The following is an 11961-nucleotide window of genomic DNA, read 5'->3' as shown; positions in this document are numbered from 1 at the left end:
GCTACTGTGTTTGTATAAATAAGAAAGAAAGAACTCCTGAAGACACCCTCAGCTGCAGACTTTACTTTTCTCCGTCAACGCTCAGTCCAACCCCCCCAAATCAATATTATATAATAAGCTCATATTCATAACTGTAAATTCACCAATCTAACATCATGTTTTTGTCGTTTCGAAAAGGAAATCAAACGATACATCAACACAGTCAGTCAATCTGGAAACAAGAAAGACATAAAGACCAGTTTTTGAAACAACTCTGTGTGTGTTGGCCTACCTTACTGCTCCAGTTGTTTTCTTCTCCTGCTCATTATGATATTATGTTGTAACCTGTTCAGTCTCCAAGGTCAAAGAGATTTTCCTTTAAAATGCTCCACAGATTTGACCCAACTGATCATTATCTACAGAGGCTGAAGGACGTTGATGTGAACTGAAGCCACTGTGACTCTGGTAATGAAACCTTGGTGCATTTATATTCTGGTCTTGCCCACTAGGGGAGTACGATACTGCAAAATCTGTTATCGATCCAACACCAAATGAATACAGGGCCAGTATTACTGATACCGATACCGATACTCTTTACTCAGAAAAGCAGTTCATCTACTTTTGTGTAGGGAAGAGCAATGTGTCATGATTTATGATTTATTTAAAGGGATAGTTCAACATTTTGTCAAATTGACTCATTGCCATAATCCCTATAGTCACAGCAGTAGGTTTGTTACCTTTAATTGTCGGTGCAAGCTGTTTTTAGAACGGCGGAGCAGAGCCGTGAGCTGCTCAGAGCTACGCTACGGAGGCTCATTATGGGATTTCTTGGTTTCCCTCATCAAACTCATCAAATACACAATCCAACAACTCCACAACGCTCTGGTGGACAAGTTGTGAGCTGCACATTCACCACGCTATGAGATAATAACACAACGTTACCACACAGAGTTGTTTTAGAGGGAAATACAGAGACTGTTGATGAAAAACTGTCCCTGAAGGCAACGCGCATCAGCTGTTTTACATGAATTTCCCGAGTGACTTGAGTGATCTCATCACTCAAGTATTGATCAGTATGATATACTATATAATATCAATATCAATATCAACCTTGGTATCAATACTATAGATATTTTAGATCGATCCGGCCGTCATGTTGCTCACACACCAGACAACTCTGGGTCAACTCGCATGTTTTATCAGCGACCGTATTTACCCACAGTTTCATTTATGCTGGAAAAATGGAAAACTTGATTAATTTGTTAAGTATTTTGTCCAGATTTCACTTAAACAAATCTAAATTTTCCAGGCAAGAAGACCCGGACCAGACTGGTCCCTAGCTCTATTGTGTGTAGATTGATTTTGTCAGTTTAAAACATTTTAATTTTTATTCTATTTTCCTTTACTTCCTTGTATTTTTTTTATTTGAACTGGGGTTTAGAATTTAAACAAATAATTGGTTTTAATCTGATAATCTGTCAGTTTCTGTCCAACCTTTTCACTGTTGCAGGTAAATATAGAGTTATTACTGAGATTATTAATATATTGTGCACATTTGTTTACTTCAACTTTACATCTTGTCTTTGTGGTTTAACTTTTTGCACAAATCAGTTAAATACTTCTTCAGGGTAAACTAACGTTGTTCTGATGCTGGTTCTGGTCTCTATGGTTCCAGTGAACCCTGACATTAAAGGAATAGTTCACCAAAAAATGAAATCCAGTCATAGTGACTCCCCCTCATGCTGATGAATACTCCGGAGTAGTGTTTTATTCCTCAAAGTGCATCTGGAGACCTGGGAGGCCGGTTCCTAGTCCAACCAAAACTTTATATCAGAGTCAATAGGGCCCGACACAAAAACATCCATAAAACTACACAACAACGATTTAATATTCCTCCACACTGCTCGTCCACTGCAATCCAAGTGTCCTGAAGGGAGATAGTCCAGAATACAGGACTGTTTAGGCTGTAAAAATGTCCTAAATGAGGGAACTCTGGACTATCTCCCTTCAGGACACTTGGATTGCAGTGGACGAGCAGTGTGGAGGAATATTAAATGGTTGTTGTGTAGTTTTATGGACGTTTTTGTGTCGGGCCCTATTATTACTCTCATATAAAGTTTAGGTTGGACTATGAACCGGCCTCCCAGGTCTCCAGATGACCTTTGAGGAATAAAAAACTACTCCGGAGTATTCATCAGCATGAGGGGGAGTCACTAACAAGGTTATAATAGTTTTGGATTTTTCATTATAGTTTAGTTTTATTTAGTTTTGACTTCTTTTTCTCTAATTCAGTTAGTTTTAATTAGTTTTTAGAGCGGGTTTGCTAGTCTTAGTTAGTTTTAATTTTTTTCTAAACACTTAGTTTTAGTTTAGTTTTTATTAGTTTTAGTTTTTTGATACTTTGGGTTATTTGTTAGTTGAAGGATTCAAAAAGACCAGAGCAAGTATTGTGTTATAAAACTCAAAAGATACCATTTAACAAATGTGTACAGTTACTGCAGTTTTTTGACATAGGTACCAGTGCAGTAATAGGCCTACAGTAGCCTACCTCGCATGTTGTATTGTATTTAAAGCAGAAGTAAGCGATCTGGTGGTTTTGGCTAATGCTGCGTTCCAGGCAGGCTTTTGAAACCATAAATTACAGCTTCAAGTCACAACTTACGACTTTGTAGCGTTCCAGGCAACCCACTCGTGTTTCTCCGACCTGTTTTACCGGTGAAAGTCACTATAACGGCCACTCGTAACTTCTGACCCGTGAACTCGTACCAGATCGAACTGGTACGACTTCACAGGTCGGAAAAACACGAGTTACGGGTTGCCTTGAACGCACCATAACGTCTTGTCAGCCGATGGAGTTAGCAGCCCCCGCCCTCGTCATGGATCTATTGGTCCTCGTCCCTACGTCACCACATTCACGCGCATCCCTTGGCTGCACACACAGAGAGGACTGCCCCTTTATGCCGTTCTCTCTCCTCATTGGATAAAGGTTGTAGGATATGAGAAAAGTTTTCTCCTGGGCTCAGAGCAGAGCAGAGTGACTGACAGACCCGTGTTTCAGACCAAATACTCTATAGAAGTGATTGCTGTCGGAAGATACAACTATTTAAGACTTATATTAACACAAACATATCACTTACTTCTGCTTTAACAAACATCAGATTTAGTCAAAACGGTTTTGGCAGCCCGGAGCCCCCACATTTGGTACCTACACCGGTGGCTAACGCTACCAGTTAGCCGCTAACGCTACCAGTTAGCCGCCCGCTAGAATGCTACTAAAACCGACTTCCGTTGTGGTGTGACACAATGGATCATGGGAAAATAAAGTGGTGGACAACCTGTAAAAACTCACTCCTTCAGATCCCGACAGTCACGAAACTCCAGAATCAGCGTGTGATCGATCATGTGGTGGTTTCAGAAATAGAAAGTGAAGTTGTGTGAATAAGACGCGTCGGAGTCGTGTGTGTAGTTGTGAACATTTATTGGTTTTATTTGAATCTGAACACTAAAAAGGACCTGTTCTCATGGAGTTTAACAGGTAATAAAAATAAAAATAACAAAAAAACAAACGAACACACCATCACCATGGCCACCGTCTTCTTCCTGGCAGACCGGTGTAACTTGGCGTCAATGACATTCACATGGTGCAGCTGTGATCAACACGGGGCACGAGGGCAAACGGCCGAATATTCACCACTTCACTGGTTCCAAGTTGTAAAAAAATTGGCAATAATTCATTCAAAACCGAGACTGGTCACAAAAAAAACGTCAAAGGTCAAATCGGTTCAGGTCGAACTTTTCCCCCGTTTTCCTGACCCACAGATCTGCAGCTTTTCTCTCATCATCACATTGTTAAATAGTTAAGTTCTTTTTAGATTTGGTTTTAATTAGAGTGATGAATTATTATAAAAAGGGCACAGTTTATCAAAAGTATTGCATAAAATCCAAAAACACTGAGATGAACTTTGTTTCAGCTCATCGAGATTATACAGGGAGTAAAAACAGATTCAAAAACAACAACAACAGCAATAAAAATAAAAAATTAAAATTAAAATTAAAAAAAACCTCCAGGATTTGAATGCAACGTTTCCCTGTGTCATTATTACAAACATACAGCTGTGCTAAATAAACCAAACACTAAAAACGTCCCTTTCATCTCCTCATTCTCACTTTTGGATCCAACAGGAAGAGGAGCTCGGATCGTTCCCTGAGGAACCGGTGGGATCGTTGCGTTTAAAGGACAATTCCGGGCAAATTCAAAAACTCGGGGCTGTATGTTCCTATAACATTTTAGGTCTAAAAGAAGGAATCTGAAGGTTTTCTGTTTAATGTCTCTTGTTTTGCGGTAGTTGTGTCTGTCCCCGCGTCGCCACGGCAGCGATGAATGGGAGCAGATTGAAGTTCTGCTGCTTAGGCTGTTTCCATCCCTCAAAGCCACAGACAGCGTCAGATGGAGACTCAAACATGCACCAAGAAGTTTATTTACTTCAACAAGCCGACATGTTTGTAAAACTAGATCTAATTCAAAGTCTGGCGGAGTCGAGACCCAAGTTGACGCTCGGTGTGTTCAGGTGCAGTGGGAAGCTCCCGTTTGTGTCAGAAACACAGGAATATCAACTCTTGACTTGCTTCAAGTAAATAAACTTCTCGGCGCATGTTTGAGTCTCCATCTGACGCTGTCTGTGGAAAAAAATGTTCACTTGAAGCAAGTCAAGAGTTGATATTCCTGTGTTTCTGACACAAACGGGAGCTTCCCACTGCACCTGAACACACCGAGCGTCAACTTGGGTCTCGCACGAGACTTTGAATTACAAACATGTCGGCTTGCTTGAAGTAAATAAACTTCTGGGTGCATGTTTGAGTCTCCATCTGACGCTGTCTGTGGCTTTGAGGGATGGAAACAGCCTAAGCAGCAGAACTTCAATACGCTCCCATTCATTGTTGCCGTGGCGATGCGGGGACAGACCATAACTACCACAAAACAGGAGACATTAAACTGAACATCTTCAGATTCCTTCTTTTAGACCTGAAATGTTAGGAACATACAGCCCCCAGTTGAATTTGCCCGGAATTGTCCTTTAAAGACCCGGTCGCTCTGGGCTCCGAGTCCAGCTGTATTGAATTTTTTATTTTTTTTGCTTTGACACGTTTTACTGCGCTCGATTCCCTTCTTTTTTTCTTTCTTTCGCTCTTTTCGCTTGTTCGCGGCCTCGACTTTCGCCAACGAGGCCGAAGTGAAGTAACATCGTTTTCCCGTTTTCCCTCCGCGCGGGAACCACAACCACTTTTCAGAAAACTTCCGACACATAAAGTAGAACTCACAGGAATTTGTGATGTGCTCAGTGATATGTACAAGAATGAACTAACGAACTAAGTAACTAAGTAACGAACTAACGGCGCCTGAACGCGTTTCAAACCGTTGGAGTGTCACGGCGACAGGCTCGTGTCTTTGAACGTCCTCCTGCAACGGGGTGAAGAGAAATGAATCTGGTTGAAGTTTCAAAATAAAGTTCAAAACAAACTCGTCATGACGTGTTTCCTGTAATGATCACGCGTGTCTTCATTTCACTTCAAAAGGGATAGTTCAACATTTAGTCAAATTGGCCCATTGCCATAGTCCCTATAGTCATAGCAGTAGGATCGTTACCTTTAATTGTCGGTGCAAGCTGTTTTTAGAATGGCGGAGCAGATGCGTGAGCTGCTCAGAGCTACGCTACGGAGGCTCATTATGGGATTTCTTGGTTTCCCTCATTAAACTCATTAAATACACAATCCAACAACTCCACAACGCTCTGGTGGACAAGTTGTGAGCTGCACATTCACCACGCTATGAGATAATAACACAACGATACCACACAGAGTTGTTTTAGAGGGAAATACAGAGACTGTTGATGAAAAACTGTCCCTGAAGGCAACGTGCATCAGTGGTTTTGCATGAATTTCCAGTTGCCAGTTTGACTAAATGTTGAATATCCCTTTAATTAATTGATTGATCACTTCTCCTGCTCATCGACCCGTTGATCCAACGAAGGTTAAATGAGTGTTTGAATGTGTTTTCTATGTTTGTTGGACACGAGGGAATCGAACCTGCACCTGCCCTCGACGTTTTGAACTTTATTAATCATCTTCACTTCGTTAATTCTAAAAAAAAAAAAAAAAAAAAAAGAAATTCCCTTTTTGTGCGTTTTCAGCGAGATCCATTTCTCTCTTATGGCTTTGTAAACAAACAGGAGGAGCAGTGATTGGTCGACAGGTCACATGATGCTGCCGCCGCCGCCGTCGTTGGGGGAAAACCTCACGACCACCTAGACAACTTCTTTTTTTTGCTTTTTTTTTTTAAACTTATTTTCTCCTTGGACAGCGAACGCACCTTCCTCTAGATGCTCACTTCAATGTCCGGAGATAAGAGGTTTTCCTCCGTCCGTCGGCGGCTTTATGCGTTAAATCATCACAGTGCAGGGAAGCTGCCGCCGTCGCGTTACAACCACACAACTGAAAGTCGGACCGAAACATCTGGAAACATCTGGTTTATTCTGATTCATGTGAAAAATGAAAAACTGAAGCTGAAGTTCCTTTTTTTTTCTCAGTTTGTTCATATTTTCATGTTTTTAAAGGGACAACGAGGAGTTGGTTATAAAAAAGTCTGATATTAATGTGGATGAATCTCCGTTACCACTTGTTAATGGTCCATTTTAGATAAATCTATGGTTTTGTCTCTATGGTTATTTTGTTATTATTAGTGGTGGTGGAAATGCTGGGCGAGCCGACCAGCGTTTCTTTACTTTAGGTTTCGTGGCGAGTCATGAGAATAACGCCGCCGAATCTCCGTTTATGGTGGGAACTACGACGGTATGTGATCGTCTTCCAACCTCTGACTTTAATTCTTGATGAATGAAAACATGAGTCTGTCTTGCACCGGTCAAAGAATTTCACGGTGCGGAGGCTCATAAATGTAGTGTGGAAACACTTCGAAATGAAATTCACTTTCAGTCACATCGAGATCACACATACAGCATTTTCGTTCCTCCTCTGGGATCGAGTGGAGTAGTGGTGATCTTAAAGGGACAACGAGGAGTTTTGGAAAAGCGAAGTGTAAACGATAGAGACAAAACCATAGATTTATCTAAAATGGAGCCATTAACAAGTGGTAACGTAGATTCATCCACATTAATATGAGACTTTTTTTATAACCGAATAGAAACTCCTCGTTGTCCCTTTAATAGTTTTTTATTCAAATCTGTGATTTTGTCACAAACACTATTGAGTGTGTAGTGTGTGTAGTTATTGTCAATCAATCAATAAATAATAATAATATAGAAGTTGAATTGTGCGGATGAATGAGTGAGCGACTGTAAACTGATGATGAACACCCGGACCCGTGACCCTGAGCAGCGCCGGACGTTTCAGTCGTGTGGTTGCCGGGGCGACGGCTTCAGGCTCCGTTTAAGAAGAAAAAAAAACAAGTGAAAACGGGAACGAGGCGGTTCCCGCGGTGAGGTGACGCCGAGCGCCGGACGCCGTGCTGAGGTAATGAGGTCTGTGTGGAGACCGAACGCAAACAACTTGAAATGTTTCACAAAGAAAACTGAGGTATCTGAAGACGAGCAACGATCGGACCCGACCGCGGCGACGTTCGGGTTCGGTCCGAGTTTGCAGAAAAGCGGTTAGTTGGTTGGTTGGTTGGGCGACTCGGACATTTAGCGAAGCTGCAAAGCTTTTTTTTTTTAGTTATTCAAGCTGCGTTCAGAGGCAGAAACAGGAAGTTAAACATCGTCAAATTAAAAAAGGAGGGTTTGACCCGAGTCCAACGAACCAAAACCAGCACGTTGGAGCGCCGTCTGTTTTTTCTTTTTGTTTCTTTTTCTCTTTTTCTCTTTTTTTTGCTAGTGAGAGTTCACCAGCGTCTTCACGCTCGGCCGGCTGGTGGGCGGGGCTTAGCCAGTGGGCGGGGCTCGGCTTCATATTGCTTCAAACATTTGTTCAGACGAAGTTAAAAACAGAAAAAAGTAGAAAAAGTCTCGGCTCATTTTTTTTTTTTTACAAAGCTTAGAAAACAAACAAAAAAACAAACAAACAGCTGATTGTTCGCGCTGAAGCGTCACAGAAATATCAACATTAACACCCCCAACCCCTCCCAACACACACACACACACAATCTCTTACCCCCCCGCACCCGCACCCCCCCCCCCCCCACACACACACACACACGTGTTCCCTGTGGTACGAGCCTCGACACAAATCCACAGAGAGATCGACTCAGACCAACACACCAGACGACTGCGTCCAGAGAAAACTTCTAACATGTTTGAATCGCTGCGACTGAAGTAACTAACTTTTCTGACTGTGAATCGTGTGTCCCCAGCTTCAGCTTTCTTTGTTTGCAGGTTATTTATACATTTGTTTCTGTTTATCAATTCTGATCTGGATTTAGTTTTTGTTCCACTTTAAAGGGATAGTTCACCCAAAATTGAAATTGGTTATCTTCTCCCCCTCATGTGGACTAAGGGCTGGGAGAAGTTTCAGAGTCCGTGGCTTCTCTGAGTTACAGGGGGTCTCGGCGTAGCAGTGCATGTCCATATAACGGTTGCAAATGGATACCAACTGTCTTCGTAACAAAAAGACACACCAAAAAACATCCAGATACCTCCATGCTGCTCGTATGTAATGTCCCTCTTGTATTGAAGCCCCGAAATGAGAAATTGTCCCGAAAAAAATTAAATAAGTCTATATTTCAAGCTTGTTTGTAGCGGAAGCTTCTCGAAGAGACAGACATTACATACGAGCAGCATGGAGGTATTTGGATGTTTTTTGGATGACAGTTGGTATCATGCACTGGACATGCACTGCTATGCCGAGACCCCCTGTAACTCAGAGAAGCCACGGAGGACTCTGAAACTTCTCCCAGCCCTTAGTCCACATGAGGGGGAGGAGATAATGAGGGAAATTTCAATTTTGGGTGAACTATCCCTTTAAATAAACTTGACTTTCCTGAACCCAGTTTGATCTGAACCGGTGCAACAGAAGTCGTTCCAATTCATTTTAAACCTTTTTTACTGAGAGATGAAATCAAAGCTGGCTGGTGGAGTGTGAACAGTCTGGTGTGAGTCTGAGTCTCTCTCTGTCATTTGGATTCATTTTGCTTCCCGTGTAGAGACAACGAGCCGATTGGTCGTCTTGAACCACATGATCTGACAAAACGGCGTTTGTCTCTGTAACTGAACCCGTTTGGTTTGAACGATCGGACTTTGCAACGTTTTGTGCAGCGGCAGCAGCGAACAGTTGAGTTTCCTGAACGCTGCTGGTTCATATTAATTATCAATCAGCCGATAAATACTGAATATCATTTGGTTCCAGTTTGAACAAGGTGCCGACGACGAGTTCACGACTCATCAAGATTTAAAGAGTTGAACATGATTCGTTAATTTTTCTCGGAGAGGGATTATGAAAATAAATCTGAATCAATTTGAAGCCTGAACGAGTTTCCAACTCTCAGGACTTTTAGTTTTGTCGTTTTGTCGTTTTGTCTCGGGGTGAAAGTGCTTCAATCAATCAAAAATAAAAAACCAAACTGACTTCAGACAGGAACCGGTTCGCTGCCAGGAGGAGAGAGAGGGAATCGGCCCAAACCACTGATCAATAATCAATAATCAGAGTCAGATTTTACTGAAGTGAATTAAATCTTCACTTGAACTTTATGATTCAGATTCAATAAATAAAAAACAAACTGACTCTGACTTTTATTGTGGCGGTTTCCTGTCACTTCCTGTTTCTCCCTGGCAGGAACTGATCAGACCAATCAGATCAATTCAAAAGAAAAGAGGCATTTGTGTTTCAGATGAGGTCAAAGAACGAGGGGGAGGGGGGAGGGGGGAGGGGGGTTAGATTTAAAAACCTTCTTTTTGCTCTTTTCGTCATCAGTTTCTTGTCGAAGGTTAAAAAAAACTAAAAATAAAAAACTGTACAACATGAACTGGATTCAGACTGATTCACATTCAACGAGTCCAAACACCTGTGTTACCTGTACAGGTAGAGACACCCGGGGCCTCATTTATCATTGTGGATACACCTCCTTTTTTTTAACACCCTTTTTCCCCACGTTTTGTGCGTACGGACTTTTCTCCGCCAAATTTGGGATCTATCATAATCAAGCCAAAACCTGACGGGAAAAAAGTGCGGACATTTACACCCATTTTGACCCTGGCGTACCGTGATTTACACCTTTTTTTGAGGCTCTATAATAACACTAGGCTATATGTTAATTGATAAACAGAGCAGAGATAAATTGAGGATTTTGCTTTTTTGCTTTTACACACTCTAGTGTGAAGTCCGACAAGGATCAAACCATCCAAGTTTAAAAACACACCGGCAGCAGCGCACACTGATCTGCAGCTACTGAGACTGTTATTATTCTGTCACCTGAGTTAACGAGGTGCACGTGAGTTTGGAGCTGACGGGAGAATAAAAAGTGAGACAACGCGACCCTGAGGAGGAACTATGAAGGACTCAGCTGTAATGGAAAATGACCTAAACCGAGTCCAGTAAAGCTATAACTGTGTAGTGGAAAGGCGTTCAAAGTAATGGTAACTATCGTCCTGCTTCCTACATTGTTTTAACATCTAGGTAAAAGAAAAAAAAAAAAGATTTTCTGGGATAAACGGGCAGATTACATAAGATTCTTCTTCTTTCTGCTCCCTTTTGTTGAGATTTGGGAGGTTTTTGTTTTTTATTGTAGCTTATTAAAATGCAAGATCATTTTTCTGACTGATTTATTGCCCGATGCCATGTATCTCACTTTCTCTCCCCCCCCTCCACCCGTTGTCTCCGTTGTCACTTTGTCACTTTGTAGCCGCTCCACAGAGCCACATGGCTAATTAATATGCACGTGCTGACCATATATGGCGTTCTGGGGGTGGAGTAAGAGGTGTGTTCACGTGTGCACCATTCTTGGGTCCGGTGTGATTTATCAAAGGGACATTACGGAGAGTTGTGCTGCGTACGCACAGTTTGATTGATCTGAAAAAGGTGTAAATATTTTGGGTGTACGCCATTTTCGTCTTTTCGCCGTACGCAAAAATGTAGTAGCAGTTTTACACCCTCTTTGATAAATGATAAATGAGGCCCCTGGTCTCTCTCTGTATTTCCTGTACAGGTAGAGACACCCGGACTCGTCCCACATCTGAAAAGGTAAAATGAGACGACAGAAATGCACTTGACGAGAATCCAAAAACATCGTTAGAAAACAAAACGAAGAAGAAGAAGAAGAAGAAGAAGAAGAAGAGTCTGTTGACAGAACAACAAAGGGCACTTTAAAAACAACCGTGTAGAAAGGTCAAAGGTCACTTGTTCCTGAGGGAGTGACCGTCCAGCTGTACATGTCCAACCGCCAGAACCGTCCGAGCGTCCGGCTGCCGCGGCAACCAGCTTATTGCAAAAAAAATAAAATAAAAAACAACGAAAAAAAAACAAAAAACAAAACAACGTCTACAGGAACTCACCTGCAGCAGCTGGAGCTCGTTTCCTGTTCACAGGAGGATTGTGGGTAATTTACAGGAGTGTCTCCTCCTCCTCGCGCTCTGATTGGCTCTGACCTGTAGCTCTGTTATTACCTCTACAGTTATTACACTACAGTTATTACACTACAGTTATTACAGGCTCAGTCTCCGTGGCGACGACGACAATCAGCCAATCAGGCGCCGCCGCTGAGCTCACACGAGTCCCGACGTCACTTCCTGTTGTTTCCGTTTGTGTTTTTAACGTGAACTACACGTCGATGAGGATGATGATGTCATGGCGGTCCTCCGGGTGATGATGTCAGAGTTACAGTTTATCCGTCATCAATAACAGCGATGGCGATGACATCATCAGTGAAGTCTCCGTGGTTCTGTACCGTCTGTTGAGCCGCGTTCACACCGGACCTTTTATTTTTGTCGCTGTCGCTCGTATCGCTCCAAAAAAAAAAACGCTCCGTCGCTCAGCTGCATTTGC

This window comes from Trachurus trachurus (genome assembly GCF_905171665.1).
Source record: "Trachurus trachurus genome assembly, chromosome: 8".
In the NCBI taxonomy this organism is placed as follows: domain Eukaryota; kingdom Metazoa; phylum Chordata; class Actinopteri; order Carangiformes; family Carangidae; genus Trachurus; species Trachurus trachurus.
This window is presented reverse-complemented; position numbering follows the sequence as displayed.